This window comes from Bos mutus, chromosome 8 (assembly GCF_027580195.1).
Source record: "Bos mutus isolate GX-2022 chromosome 8, NWIPB_WYAK_1.1, whole genome shotgun sequence".
In the NCBI taxonomy this organism is placed as follows: domain Eukaryota; kingdom Metazoa; phylum Chordata; class Mammalia; order Artiodactyla; family Bovidae; genus Bos; species Bos mutus.
The window spans coordinates 1,746,468-1,759,303 of record NC_091624.1 but is presented as its reverse complement, the minus strand read 5'-3'; the positions used below and the strand labels follow the sequence as shown (position 1 = coordinate 1,759,303).

The 12,836-nt window shown below is 51.5% G+C and overlaps 1 long non-coding RNA gene across 2 annotated transcripts; it reads left to right on the top strand.

The window, feature by feature from the left end:
• The first annotated feature begins 1,689 nt into the window (after window positions 1–1,689).
• Window positions 1,690–12,545, top strand: LOC138988945 (uncharacterized). Of its 2 annotated transcripts, none has more exons than XR_011465213.1 (3): window positions 1,690–1,869; window positions 4,069–4,152; window positions 12,422–12,545. It is a non-coding gene; the product is annotated as an uncharacterized lncRNA (long non-coding RNA). The 2 variants fall into 2 exon arrangements; XR_011465214.1 differs by lacking the exon at window positions 12,422–12,545 and adding an exon at window positions 8,355–8,751.
• The last annotated feature ends 291 nt before the right edge of the window (window positions 12,546–12,836 follow it).

Here is a 12,836-nt window from a genome sequence, read left to right as displayed (position 1 = left end):
CTGCCTTTCGTGGGAACGCCTCTTCCCTCCGGCTCCCCTTCCTCCTTCACCTCTGCCAGCCACCAGCCTCTCTTCAACATTTATAACTTTATCACATCACTAATCCATGTAAATAGAATCAGACTTCTTGGGACCGGCTTTTTTCACTGGAAATTCATTTGTTCACCTTGCTCTTTGCATCGAGTGCTACGTTCCTTTTTATTACTGAGTGGTATTCCATGGTGTGGATGCAGTAGTCTGTTGAACTATTCATTCTCTGAAGGACGGCTGGGTTGTTCTCCACGTCTGGTTATTGTAAACAAAGCTCCTGTGAATGTTCATGGGCAGGTTTTTGTGTGAACACGATCGTGTTCGTTTAGCAGCACAGGGTAACCGCAGCACACACCGGGGGCTCAGAACAGCAGAGTGCGTGGTCTCACAGCTCTGCAGACCAGAAGTCTGAAATCGGTGTCTCGGTGGGTTTGGTCCTGCTGGAAGTTCTGCTCAGAACTGCTCCGTGTCTTCTCTCAGCGTCTGAGGTCGCCTGTGGTGCTCGGGGTTCCTGCTTCGAGGACGTGCCACTGGTCTCGCGGCGTGTCTGTCTCTTTTCTTCTTACGAGGCCAGCGGTCATATAGGAATTAGAGCCCACCCTGATAACTCAGCGGGTAAGGAGTCCACCTGAAATGCAGGAGACCCCAGTTCGATTCCTGGGTCGGGAAGATCCCCTAGAGAAGGGACAGGCTACCCACTCCAGTATTCTGGCCTGGAGAATTCCATGGGCTGTATAGTCCTTGGGGTCGCAAAGAGTCGGACACGACCGAGCGACTTTCACTTTCATCCAGAATGACCGACCCCATTGTAACTTGACTGCATCTTCAAAGTCTCTATTCCAATCCTCCCTGGTCTAGTCTGACTTCCTTGTAACCAAGTACATTTGTAAAGTTGCATTCTCAGGTACTGGTGGGAGGCCTTCAACATAGCTTTTGGGGGCACAATTCGCCCCACAAACAGGGAGAGTGGACGCATGAGGCTGGGGCCTCTCCCACATGGGCAACATCACTCTTGGGGCAAAAATGCAGAGAGGCTTTTGCAGGGAGGGTCCTGGCCACAGGAATGGGACTTCAGACACTATCAAAATGGTCTCAGAAGAAACTGAACTTCTGAACCAGCGAGTGGGGCTTGAGATCGACACTTTTCTGTCCGGAATTCAAGGCCCCTTTGCAGGCCACCCTCCACCGCTGGGGCCAGGTGTCTGAGCTCTGCACGCCCGTGTTTCCCGCCTGCCTCCCTGTCCAGCTGGGGGCCGAGCTTACCTGTGATCCAAGATGGAGACCGAGCAGCTGTGCCTCAGAGCTGGTGGGAGGCGAGTTTGTTTATGCAGATTCTGTTTTATTTTAGTCTTTCCAATGAATGCCTTGGGGCTTTCCTTCTCTGCCAAGGGCAGGAGAGAGAAGCTTTACTGCTTAGACGCAGGCGTTTGGGATAAGACGTGAACAAACATCGCTGCGTAACAAGCAAGCCCATCCTGGGCCCTCCCCTTCCCAGCTGGGCTGTGTGTCTGTTCTCATCATGAGTCAAGCTCGAGTTTCCTCTTTAATTCCACAACTTCATTTAGCTTTTGAAATACTCTTTTCAAATGTATTGTATGATTCTAGTACACATTCCCTTCCTTTGTGATTTTTCTGAGCCCAGGCTACAGCAAAGAAGAAACCACCGCTATGATGGGTCCACAGGCCTGACATTCTTATAAATCTGCTCTAAACACAAGTCCCCATCTTTCCAAACCGCACATGGGGAGTAGACAGCCAGGAAAAGGACACGGCCGTCTGTCAAATCAACCTGCTTAATTAAATGCATGAATATGGCAAAGCGTGAAAAGCACGTCTAAGGTGAGTGAAACGTGTTGATGGAAGCACGTATTCCTTCTCTCTCGGAGCTTCGGGAGGCAGGGCGCCAAGACGCAGGGTGAAGTTGGAGGGCCCGGCAGGAGCCGTGTGGGGGGACCCAGCCTGTGTGGACCCCCGACAACCCCGGCACCCCGGGACCCCATGACCCCGTGCGCATCTAATCCACGTTCCCCCCAAACCTTCCCAGATCCCCCAGCCCCAGAGGAGGTTCCCCCTGGGGAGGAGAGACCTCTTTCCATACAAGGCCACGTGCACAGCCCTGGGATCAGGAGCTGCTGCTCTGGGGCCAGGCTCCGCCCGCCGAGTCCTCTCTCGGTCTGACCCGGCCCCACCAGCGCTGGGGTGTTGAGGGATCAGAAGGGCTAAGAACAGTCTTTCTGGAGTGTGTGGACGGGATGCGGTCCTGCTTTGGAATCTTCAGGCTTTGGCGGATCCTCAGTGTGTGGTTTTTTATTTTTCTAAGCATTCTGCACCCCTGTGTGTCACGAGGACAGGTAATCACCTTCTAAGTTCTGTGTCATGCAGTTCCTGCCTATCCTTTCACGGGTTCAGTTTAGTTCAGTTCATTCACTCAGCTGTGTCCAATTCTTTGCAACCCCATGGACTGCCACATGCCAGGCCTCCCTGACCATCACCAACTCTTGGAGTTTACCCAACTTATGTCCATTGAGTCTGTGATGCCATCCAACAATCTCATCCTCTGTCATCCCCTTCTCCTCCTGCCTTCAATCTTTCCCAGCATCAGGATCTTTTCCAATGAGTCAGTTCTTCACATCAAGTGGCCAAAGTATTGGAGTTTCAGCTTCAGCATCAGTCCTTCCAATGAACACCCAGGACTGATCTCCTTTAGGATGGACTGGTTGGATCTCCTTGCAGTCCAAGGGACTCTCAAGAGTCTTCGCCAACACCATAGGTCAAAAGCATCAATTCTTCGGCGCTCAGCTTTCTTCACAGTCCAACTCTCACATCCATACATGACCACTGGAAAAACAATAGCCTTGATTAGATGGATCTTTGCTGGCAGAGTAATGTCTTTGCTTTTTAATATGCTGTCTAGGTTGGTCATAACTTTCCTTCCAAGGAGTAAGCGTCTTTTAATTTCATAGCTGCAGTCACCATCTGCAGTGATTTGGAGGGTAACAGGTTCTAAGCTCTTAGTTTAGTTTTGTAGAATTTGATCCACGAATGAAATGAATAATTCTGAATGAGTGTCTCATGGAGAGACTCTCTCATTGCCTTTTTCCACCGAGCACTGGTTGCTGAGATTTGCAAGTGCTGACCGTGCTGGACTTCTCTAGGTATCCAGTTGTTACTGTAGGACCCCACTTCTGCGAGTTCCCTGGGGGCTGGGAGCTGTAAAGGAGGGTCTGGGGACTGGGGAGCAGGTGTGTCGGGGCGCAGGTGAAGCGGGGAAGTAGTCCTTGAGAAGCCCACCTGGGCTTGCCATGCAGCATTCAGGGAAGTGGGCCCCTGCCCTCCCGCAGAGGCCGGACGCGGGGCTTGTCAGCATCAGCTGGCGCACAGGCAGCTCCTCTGGCTCCTCGAGTTTCCTCAGGCCCTTTAAGGGGTCCAGGCTCATCCTGGGGTGTGGCCTTGAGTTGTTAGAAACTGGGTGAGTGTTTGTTCAGGTTATTACAGGTGCAGTTGAGGGCTAGTTGAGAGGTCAGAGGGGTGGCTGGAGTTTAGCCAAGAGAGTCTTTGCCAATGCATACATGTATTTATGTTTATATTGACCTTTGTGGTTTTTGGTGAGGTTGCATAATTTACTCTATATAGCCTTGAAATTTTTGTTGCATTTCTTCCATTTGCTACTTAAATAGCATCATTTTATTTCCTACTTTTTGAAAAGTTAAAACCTACAGTGGAGTTACTAAAACAGCGCTGTGCGCACTCACACGCCTTCTCCAGGTTCGGAGCTGGCAGTCTCGTCATGCCCACTCCTTGTCTCTCCCCTTCTCTCTCCCTCCCTCCCCCATGTAAACACATGTGTACATTTTGCTAGCCTCACGCCACTTCACGCCACTTACAGTAGCTAAGAACAAAAACATAGACACAATGCAATGGTCACACGTGGGAAATTTAACATTAATGCTTTATTATCCAGCACATAATCCACATTCAGGAGTTGCCGATGGTCCAGTCCCAATATTCATCACGTTTTCTCCCCCTGATCTGATTTAGGAGCTGACCAAGAACTGCTCTCTGCTCTGAGCCATTCCTGAGAGTCAAGCCGCCGGCCCAACAGCAGACGAGGGGAGTGTACAGGTGAGCCGTCCCCCGCCTGTCAGAGGGAGGCACCTGGCATCACTTTGTCTCCTTCCTGGGGTGGGGGGCTTGCCCGCTTGGCTAAGGTGGTGTCTGCCAGATTTCTTCATGATAAAGGCATCTTTTACTGTGGTAACTAATAGCCAATTTGGGGAGCGGTTCTTTGAGACTTTGTGAAACCCCGATGCCCGCCTCTTGCACCTGGTGCTTTTAGTGCCGTCGCTAAGTCCCTGCTGGAGGCCGAGCGGTGGTTTTCTGTCCCGTTTCTTCTTAGTTATCAGCATTCTCTGGAAGACTCACTCCCCACTCCTCCATAATTTTAGCATCAGAATAGATTAATGAATTCTTTTAATTCATTTCAAGAATTACCACCCATCCTGTCGTCGTCGTGCATTTTGTTGTTCAAGTTATTGCAAATTCACCAGGGGCACCCTCTTCAGAGCGGCCTCTGGGTCCCTGTTTGTGTCCCAGTCAGCGTTCGAGAAATGAGAGGTGTCTTTTAAAAATTGCGTTATCTTTTTTTAAATTTATGTTTTATTTTTAATTGTAGAATAGTTACTTTATAGTATTGTGCTGGTTTGGGCCATACATCAGCACGAATCAGCCACAGGCACGCGTCTGTCTTCTCCCTCTGGTGTCCCTCCCCGCCGTCTCCCTGCCTCTCCCGCCCTTCAGGTTGTCACAGAGCACCGGCTTTGGGTTCCCTGCATCAAACAGCAAAGTCCCCTGGCTCTCTACCTTACCTATGGTAACGTGATATTTCATTGCCGTTTTTGCAAATCCTCCACCCTCTCCTTCCCTCACTGTGTCCAAAAATCCGTTCTTCACGTCTGCGTCTCCTTTGCTGCTCTGCACATAGGATCTTCGGTACTTGTCTTTCTAGATTCTGTAAATGCGCGTTAATATGCGATATTTCTCTTTCTCTTTTTTTCTTCCTTCACTCTGTATAATAGACTGTCTTTCTAGATTCTGTATATGCGCGTTAATATGCGATAGTTCTCTTTCCCTTTCTTTCTTCCTTCACTCTGTATAATAGACTGCAGGTTCACCCACCTCATTAGAATTGACTCAGATGCGTTCCTTTTTGTGGCCGATTAATATTCCGTCGTGTATGCCCACAACCTCCTGACCCCTTCACCCGTCGATGGGCATCCAAGGTCACTGCTTGTGTGACTGACTGCTACACCGATCTTGCATCCAGCAACCTTGCTGGACTCTTCAACTAGTTCTAAAACGGTGTCTGGAAACGATTTTGATTTATGCACTGATAGAGAAAGAAATGGCAACCTACTCCAGTATTTTTGCCTGGAGAATCCCATGGACAGAGGAGCCTGGCGGGCTACAGTCCATAGGACTGCAAAGAGTTGAATGTGATTGAAGCAATTTAGCACCACACACATAACCATATCTCTGTGCATAATGACAGTTTTATTTCCTTCTTTACAATTATATTTTTATTTCTTTGTTATTGATCTGGCTAGACTCTCCTCTACAAGGATAGTTCCGTGTAAGAAAAACACTTGCAAACACCAAAGTCCTCTTTCTGACTTTGAAGTTTCGGCCTAAACTGTGATGTTTGCTCTGGGTTATTAGTTGCTACGCTTTTCCCCCACTAAGGAAGCTCTCTTTTTTTCATAACTGTATTTTTAAAAATCTCGAATGGGTTTGTAATTTTACCAAACAATTTGTTGTGCATTTGCTAAGATGGTTATACTTTTGTCTCCTTTAATATATCAATGTGGTCAATTACAATAACATTTTTGAACAAGAACCACCCCTGCATTATTGGCCTAAACCTTATTTGGTATTTTCAATATATCCTACACTTAGTTCAGCAATATTTTGGTGAGCCTTTGGGTGTTTCTTCAGGAGATGACTTATCTTTCCTCTGCCATGTTTCTCTCTTTCTCGTGACCTTGTTGTTGGAACCACGTGTATTTCAGCAGTGTGTGTGTGTGTGTGCGTGTGTGGGCCGTGGGCGGGTGGAGAAGTAAGTGTGTGCGTGTGTGTGTGTGTGTGTGCGTGTGCAGGTGGAGAAGTGAGTGTGTGCGCGTATGTGTGTGTGAGCCATGGGTGGGTGGAGAAGTGTGTGTTCACGTGTGTGTGTGTGGGCCGTGGGCGGGTGGAGAAGTGTGTGCACATGTGTGTGTGTGGGGGTGCCGTGGGTGGGTGAAGTGAGTATGTGTTTGTGTGTGCGTGTGTGGGCCGTGGGCGGGTGGAGAAGTGAGTGTGTGCGTGTGTGTGTGTGTGCGGGCCGTGGGTGGGTGAAGTGAGTGTGTGCGTGTGTGCGTGTGTGTGGGCTGTGGGCGGGTGGAGAGGTGAGTGTGTGCATGTGTGTGTGTGTGTGTGTGCAGGCCGTGGGCGGGTGAAGTGAGTGTGTGAAGTGTGTGTGTGTGTGTGTGTGGGCGGGCCGTGGGTGGCTGAAGTGAGTATGCGCGTGTGTGCGTGTGTGTGGGCTGTGGGTGGGTGGAGAGGTGAGTTTGTGCAGTGTGTGTGTGTGTGTGTGGGCTGTGGGCGTGGTAGAGAAGTGAGTGTACGTGTGTGCGTGTGTGTGGGCTGTGGGCGGGTGGAGAGGTGAGTGTGTGCATGTGTGTGTGTGTGCAGGCCGTGGGCAGGTGAAGTGAGTGTGTGTGGAACCTGGGCCCGTTTCTCACCCGGGTGGTGGGGAGCATCTGAGACGCGTGTGCTGTCCCCTCGGTGGTGCATCTCCAGGCAGGCGTCCAGGACGCAGTGACATCTGCCCCTGGGACCCCGAGGGCCCGTCCAGGCACAGACCGGGGGGAACCAGCCTAGGGGTGGGGGGGAGGCTCGGGAAGTGGGCTGCCCTCAGGGTCCCCCAAGCAGGAGCCCCGCAGTGCCAGCCCCAAAGGGCTCAGTCGCATCTGCGTGCCCTCGTGTGCCTGCCAGTCAGGGCCCTGCTCCAGCGCCAGGGCCTCTGGACCTGGATTTGGCTATGAGGCGGGAGGCGGCCGGGCGGGCCAGGGAGGAAGGCTGGGGTGCAGGGCATTTCAGGCTCCTGTCCCCTTCCCTCAGGGCTGCACTAAAGCAGGCCCCCTGGCGTGGAGGGTTCGCCGCTCTCCGAGACCCCCTTAGGGCCTGAGGTCTCCATCTTCAGCTTCTCCGCGGCTCCTGGTTCTACCCCGAGGCTGCGTCTGCTCTCACCCGGAACTGTGGGACTTGGCTCTCAGGGGCTACCAGGGGCTGCCAGCCTCCTGGCTCCAGATGGGGGTCTCCCCCATGCAGGAGGGTGCGTGTGCGTGAGTGTGAGCATGAGTGCAGACGTGTGAGAGCACGCATGTGTGAACGCGTGTGTGTGAAGGCAGGTGAGTGCACTGTGTGCACATTTGTGTGTGTGTGCATGTATGTGTGCACGTGTGTGTGTGTGTGTGTGTGTGAGGGGGGTGGTGGCAGGCCCCACCTTGCACATCCCCCCCAGCACTCCTTCTGCGGTCCAGCTGTTGCTGACCCGGGGCCCGCCCTTTGCCCCATGCCCCGGGCTTTCTGGCTGATGTCTGTGTCTGCAGCCTCTCCTCCCTCTGCTGTTCTCAGAGCTGAGATCCTCCTTCGTCTTCAAGATGCAGATGAAACGCCTGTTCTCCCTGATAGACCCCAGCCGGGGATAAACATTTCTTCCTCTTCTAAGACTTAGCCTGTCTGCCTTGAATTAAACATGTGCGCTGGGGAGGACCCTTTCAGGACGAGGATTCTGACTTATTTATCTTCACATTTCCCCCGTCACCCCCTCCGCCCCGGCCCCTAAGGCAGCATCTGGTGTGTGGAAGGTGCTCAGGATTATTTATTAAAGCGGAGAGGAACTGCTCCTCCTGGTTTCTGTGCTCAGTGAAACCGTTCAATTCAGGGAGAAGTGATGGAGCCTTTGGAGAGAGAGGGGAGCCTTCTGCCTTCCGCCCCGAGGCTAGAGTGGTCTCAGGTCTGCCGTCCCCTCTCCTCCCCGCCTTGTTCCAGGGTCTCCTGACTCCCACCGCCGTCTCCCCACTCCCACCGCCGTCTCCCCACCCCCACCGCCGTCTCCCCACCCCCACCGCCTGTTCCTGCCCGGTCCCGGCCCCCGTGGGCTCCCAGCGCACGCGGGATCTGGCCCAGATGTGAGGGGGTTTCCGTGAAGCCTCGGAGCAGCGCTCCCAGGCCAGGCCGGGAAATGCCGCTATCTACATTCTCATGCCTGTCACACCTTCCCACAGAATTAGCCGAGGCGCTTGAGAAATGATTCCTCCACCCTGCCATGCCTCGAACCATCCCAAGGGGTGCTGGAGGTTTTCAAAACAAAGCTAATTGCAATTCCTGATGATCACACGCATATTTAATGCCACACCACGCCGAGCCTAAGAGGCCTGCACAGAAATTGAAGTGTCGGAACTCCAGGAAGATGCAGGTTCAGAGCAAAAGAATCAGTCTCCTCTGAAGAAAGAACAAAGCCCCTGAAATGGTCTGACTGGACACTCCCAAGAGCCTGACAAGCGCGCGTGTGGTCAAGAGGAAGCCGGGGGCCAGGAGACCCTTAGGGCCCAGGGGACGCCTGCTGGAGCCCTTCTGAGCCACGGTCCTCCCGGAGCAGGTTGGCTGGGATTTCAGATGTGCGTTTGGTGAGTACTGTATTCAGTCATATTTGCATTTATTTGGCACCTACGGTATGCACTGATTCCGGAAATGCTGATCCCTGGGCCCTTATACGGCATTCAAACATGCACGAGCAGCTTCTGCTGGCCCACAGCTCCTTCTCGGCCACAGCCCCTTTCTTGCCCGCCTGTCCCCACCTCCAGGCACCTGCAGCTCGCCTGCCCTGTGAGCCTCTCTCTAGGGTGACCATCGCCGTTTCCCCTCTAGGCTCTTCGCAGTCTTCACTTCCTCAGGACCACCATCCGAGACACCGCTGTCCCATGTGGTCGATGAGGGAGAGGCGTTCAGTGGGGCCACAGGGCTCACCCACATCCCCCGCGGGTTTGGGGGCCCGCTGTGTGCCCAGCCCCTCACTGACTGAGGATGCCCTGCCCCCCCATCGCTCCAGGCCACCCTTCACTTGTGTGACATCACGGCACCCAGACCCGGGGCCCCCCGGCTCCAGGGGAGCTTCCGCTGCGCCCGGCCCCGGTCTCTGTGGGGTGACACCCTCCCCGCCCTGCCGGCTCTCAGTCCCCGCCTGACCCCTTCCTGGGCGTGTCCCCTGCCTGCACCCCCAGCTCCAGCTCTCCCTTTCACACTTTGCCATCCCCCGTCCTCTGCCTGCGGCTCTAGATGCGGAAGCTTTGCTCAAGGTGACCCTCTACGTGGCTGTCGAGTTGGGACTCTGGGAAAGAAACGGGAGCACTACTGTGACTCCTGCAGAGCAGCCCTGGTCCCGCCAGCCGGCTGTGGGGCCGCCCTGTTAAGGGGACGGCCATGTCCGTTCTCTGTCTTCCCATAGTGCTTAGAACGCCTCTTCCGTATCGGAGATGATGAGCCCCTTACAAGTGTGTTTGCCGAATGAGTCGCAGATAGGGCACGCTTCCAGACCGAAGGGGATGGTTTTCACTGTGAGCTCACACAGTGAACTGTGCTGTCAGCAGCCGCAAGGATGATGGTGCCGCAGCAATTCTTACTGTAACTGTTAGAGAAACACGAGACAGGCGTGATCACAGGGGGCGGCATTTTCTGTAGCGAGAGGACGGATGGGCCACAGGACTAGAATGTGCTGACCTCTTGATGTCCACTGGGAAAATCAGCAGATGGTGAGAGTCGGCACCCGGCACGGGGGACCTCGTTTTCTGATGAGGAAACTGCCGCCCAGACAGAGAAAGGAACGCACAGACCTCCCGGATGCCGAGCAGGCACACTTCCTGCTGAAACTGTCTGATGAAAGAGAAACACGGCCGTGGTCTGATGCAACGGGCTGTGTTGATGGGGTATAACACACACTTATGGCAGTGCCCTTAGTTTGGGCAAATAACTTGAAGAGATATTGATTTGTTGTTTCACTCAGTCGCGTTAGACTCGTTGTGACCCCATGGACTGCAGCATGCCAGGCTCCCCTGTCCCTGTCCCCATCTCCCACAGTTTGCTCAGATTCATGTCCATTGAGTCGGTGATGCCATCCAACCAGCTCATCCTCTGCCGCCCCCTTTTCCTTTGTCCTTCAATCTTTTCCAGCATCAAGGTCTTTTCCAATGAGTAGGCTCTTTGCATCGGGTGGCCAAAGTGTAACTTCACCTTCAACATCAGTCCTTTCAATGAATATTCTAGGTTGATTTCCTTTAAGATTGACTGGTTTGATCTCCTTGCTGTTCAAGGGACTCTCAAGAGTGAGTCTTCTCTGCACAATTCAAAAGCATCAGTTCTTTGGTGCTCAGACTTCTTTATGGTCCAACTCTTACATCGTACATGACTACTGGAAAAAACCATAGCTTTGACTAGATGCAGCTTTGTCAGCAAAGTGGTGTCTTTGCTTTTTAATACACTGTCTAGGTTTTTCATAGCTTTGCTTCCAAGGAGCGAGTGTACTTTAATTTCATGGCTGTAGTCACCATCTGCAGTGATTTTGGAGCCCAAGAAAATAAAATCTGTCACTGCTTCCACTTTTCCTCCTCCTTTTGCCATGAAGTGATGCGATCAGACCATGACTTTAAACAGAAACTATCTACGCCTCCTCCAAAGCCATAGATTTGGAAATCAAACTTACATTTGTGAAAAAGTCATAGTGGTCGTGATATGATCTCATTTACATAAAGTTACATGTGCGAGTGCGTGTGGGTGCCCAAGGACACAGGAAGGATAACTGTCAACAGTGGCAGATGGTCATTTCAGAGTGGTGAAATGTAGTTTCTTAACAAACTTTCCTCATTTTTAAAAATTTAGTCATTGTGCCCATAGCATATGGTCTCTTTATAGAATCTTTATTCCGAAAGTAATTCTGTTTGTTTTAAAGATAAAGTTGAGATACAAAATGTTTTGTTTCAGACAACAATGGATGTGCCATGCAGCAGAATGGCTAAGGGATGTTCAGAGCCTTAAATATACACACTGAAGCACAATTGCTTAATAAGCCAGTGTTCAGTCGAAGAAAGTAGAAAATGAATAGCTGAATAATTTCCAAATAAGTGAGAAACACTGATAAATACAAAGGTGAAATGAAAATAAAAAATTAAGGATCACTAGAGCTGACTTAAAAATTAGCTCTTCCAAAAATCAAAATGAAAATATCAAAGAGAAAAAAGTACATACAAACCCACATTGGAAACACACAAATGCATCAAGTCCTGTGTGCTGGATGTTGGTGTGTGGGTCAGCGAGGACGTGCAAACAAGCAGTGCTCAGGAACCTCGCAGGTACGGTGGACAGTGACTCTTTTGCCCCCTTGTCTGAGCCACCAGCATCTTAAACGCATACCTGGGCTCCTGTAAGCCTCTTGTGACGTTTAGGAGGGTGTGCGTGCTAAGTTGCTTCAGTTGTATCCGACTCTGTGACCCCATGGACTGTAGCCCACCAGGCTCCTCTGTCCATGGGATTCTCCAGGCGAGAGTGCTGGAGTGGGTTGCCATGCCCTCCTCCAGGGGATCTTCCCAACCCAGGATTGAACCTGCATCTCTTGCGTCGGCAGGAAGGTTCTTTACCACTAATTAAGAAGCATTGGTTCACGCTGGCATTGCCCTAGTTTGTGTTTGGCTCTGAATACTTGATCGGAGCTGAGCTCAGGTGGGCTCACAGCCGCCTTGTCTCTGAACCTAGCTCGTTGTCTTCTGAGCAGGAATGGGTGGGCAGAGCTGCCGTGAGAAGGAAGAAGAATCTGGATGCTGAAGCAGTCTTGTCTGTGAGTAGGCTGGCAGGAGGTCTGGGCTCTTTTCGTGGATGCTGGTCCCAAGAGTAACCAGCACATGAATATTTCAAAGATCTAGTTCTACTATTGATTTGTGCCCTGTCAGTATCCAACCGGTTAATTTCATTCGACGCAAAAGCACAAGGAATTGGGAGCTAACCCAGTGTCTGAGCGGGGAGTCAGGCAGAGTGTGTTCACGATTGGAGAGAAAGCCGCACCACCTGCTGGTGGGGAGAGAAGCGAAGGGCAGTGAGGCTCTTCCGTCCGGTTCTGTGGAGGGTGCGCCCCTGTAAGCCTTCCAGAGAGAAGGACTTATTTTCTTTTGCCTAAAATGATGGAGTGAGTTCTTCATAGGCAAAAATACCTGAATTACAAAAACCAACTGACCACACCGCAGCTAATGTGAATGACCAATTTTTAACAGTGTGTTTTCAAAATAAAACTCTTTTTTCTTTTAAATAGGCTTGTATTCTAGTGCCTTCCTCCCCGGCTCCCCCAAGAGGCTCTGTGCCTGAGCAGAGGGTGAATACTCTGGGCTCTGGAGAGCTGAAACGCCAAAGGCAATTTGCAAATTTACACAACAGGCAGGTGATTTTACAGTTTCTTTGATTCATCTTTGATCTCCGCTGTATATTCTTCAGTTACTTTCTAGATTATTTTTTAAAGTTTGACAGCATCAAGAGTAACAAAAATTCTGTTTGTCTGAAAGTGGTACCATTCCCAAACATCCCCCTCTTCTCCAGTTTCCAACAGGGGTCGCCTTGCACGACATCAACCCCCAGGGGGCAGGGAGAGTTTTAGCAAACAGTCTACATCCTTTTGAAGGAAAGGACTCTCTCTTGACAAAATGGAACCAAATTCTCATTTAGAGAAACAA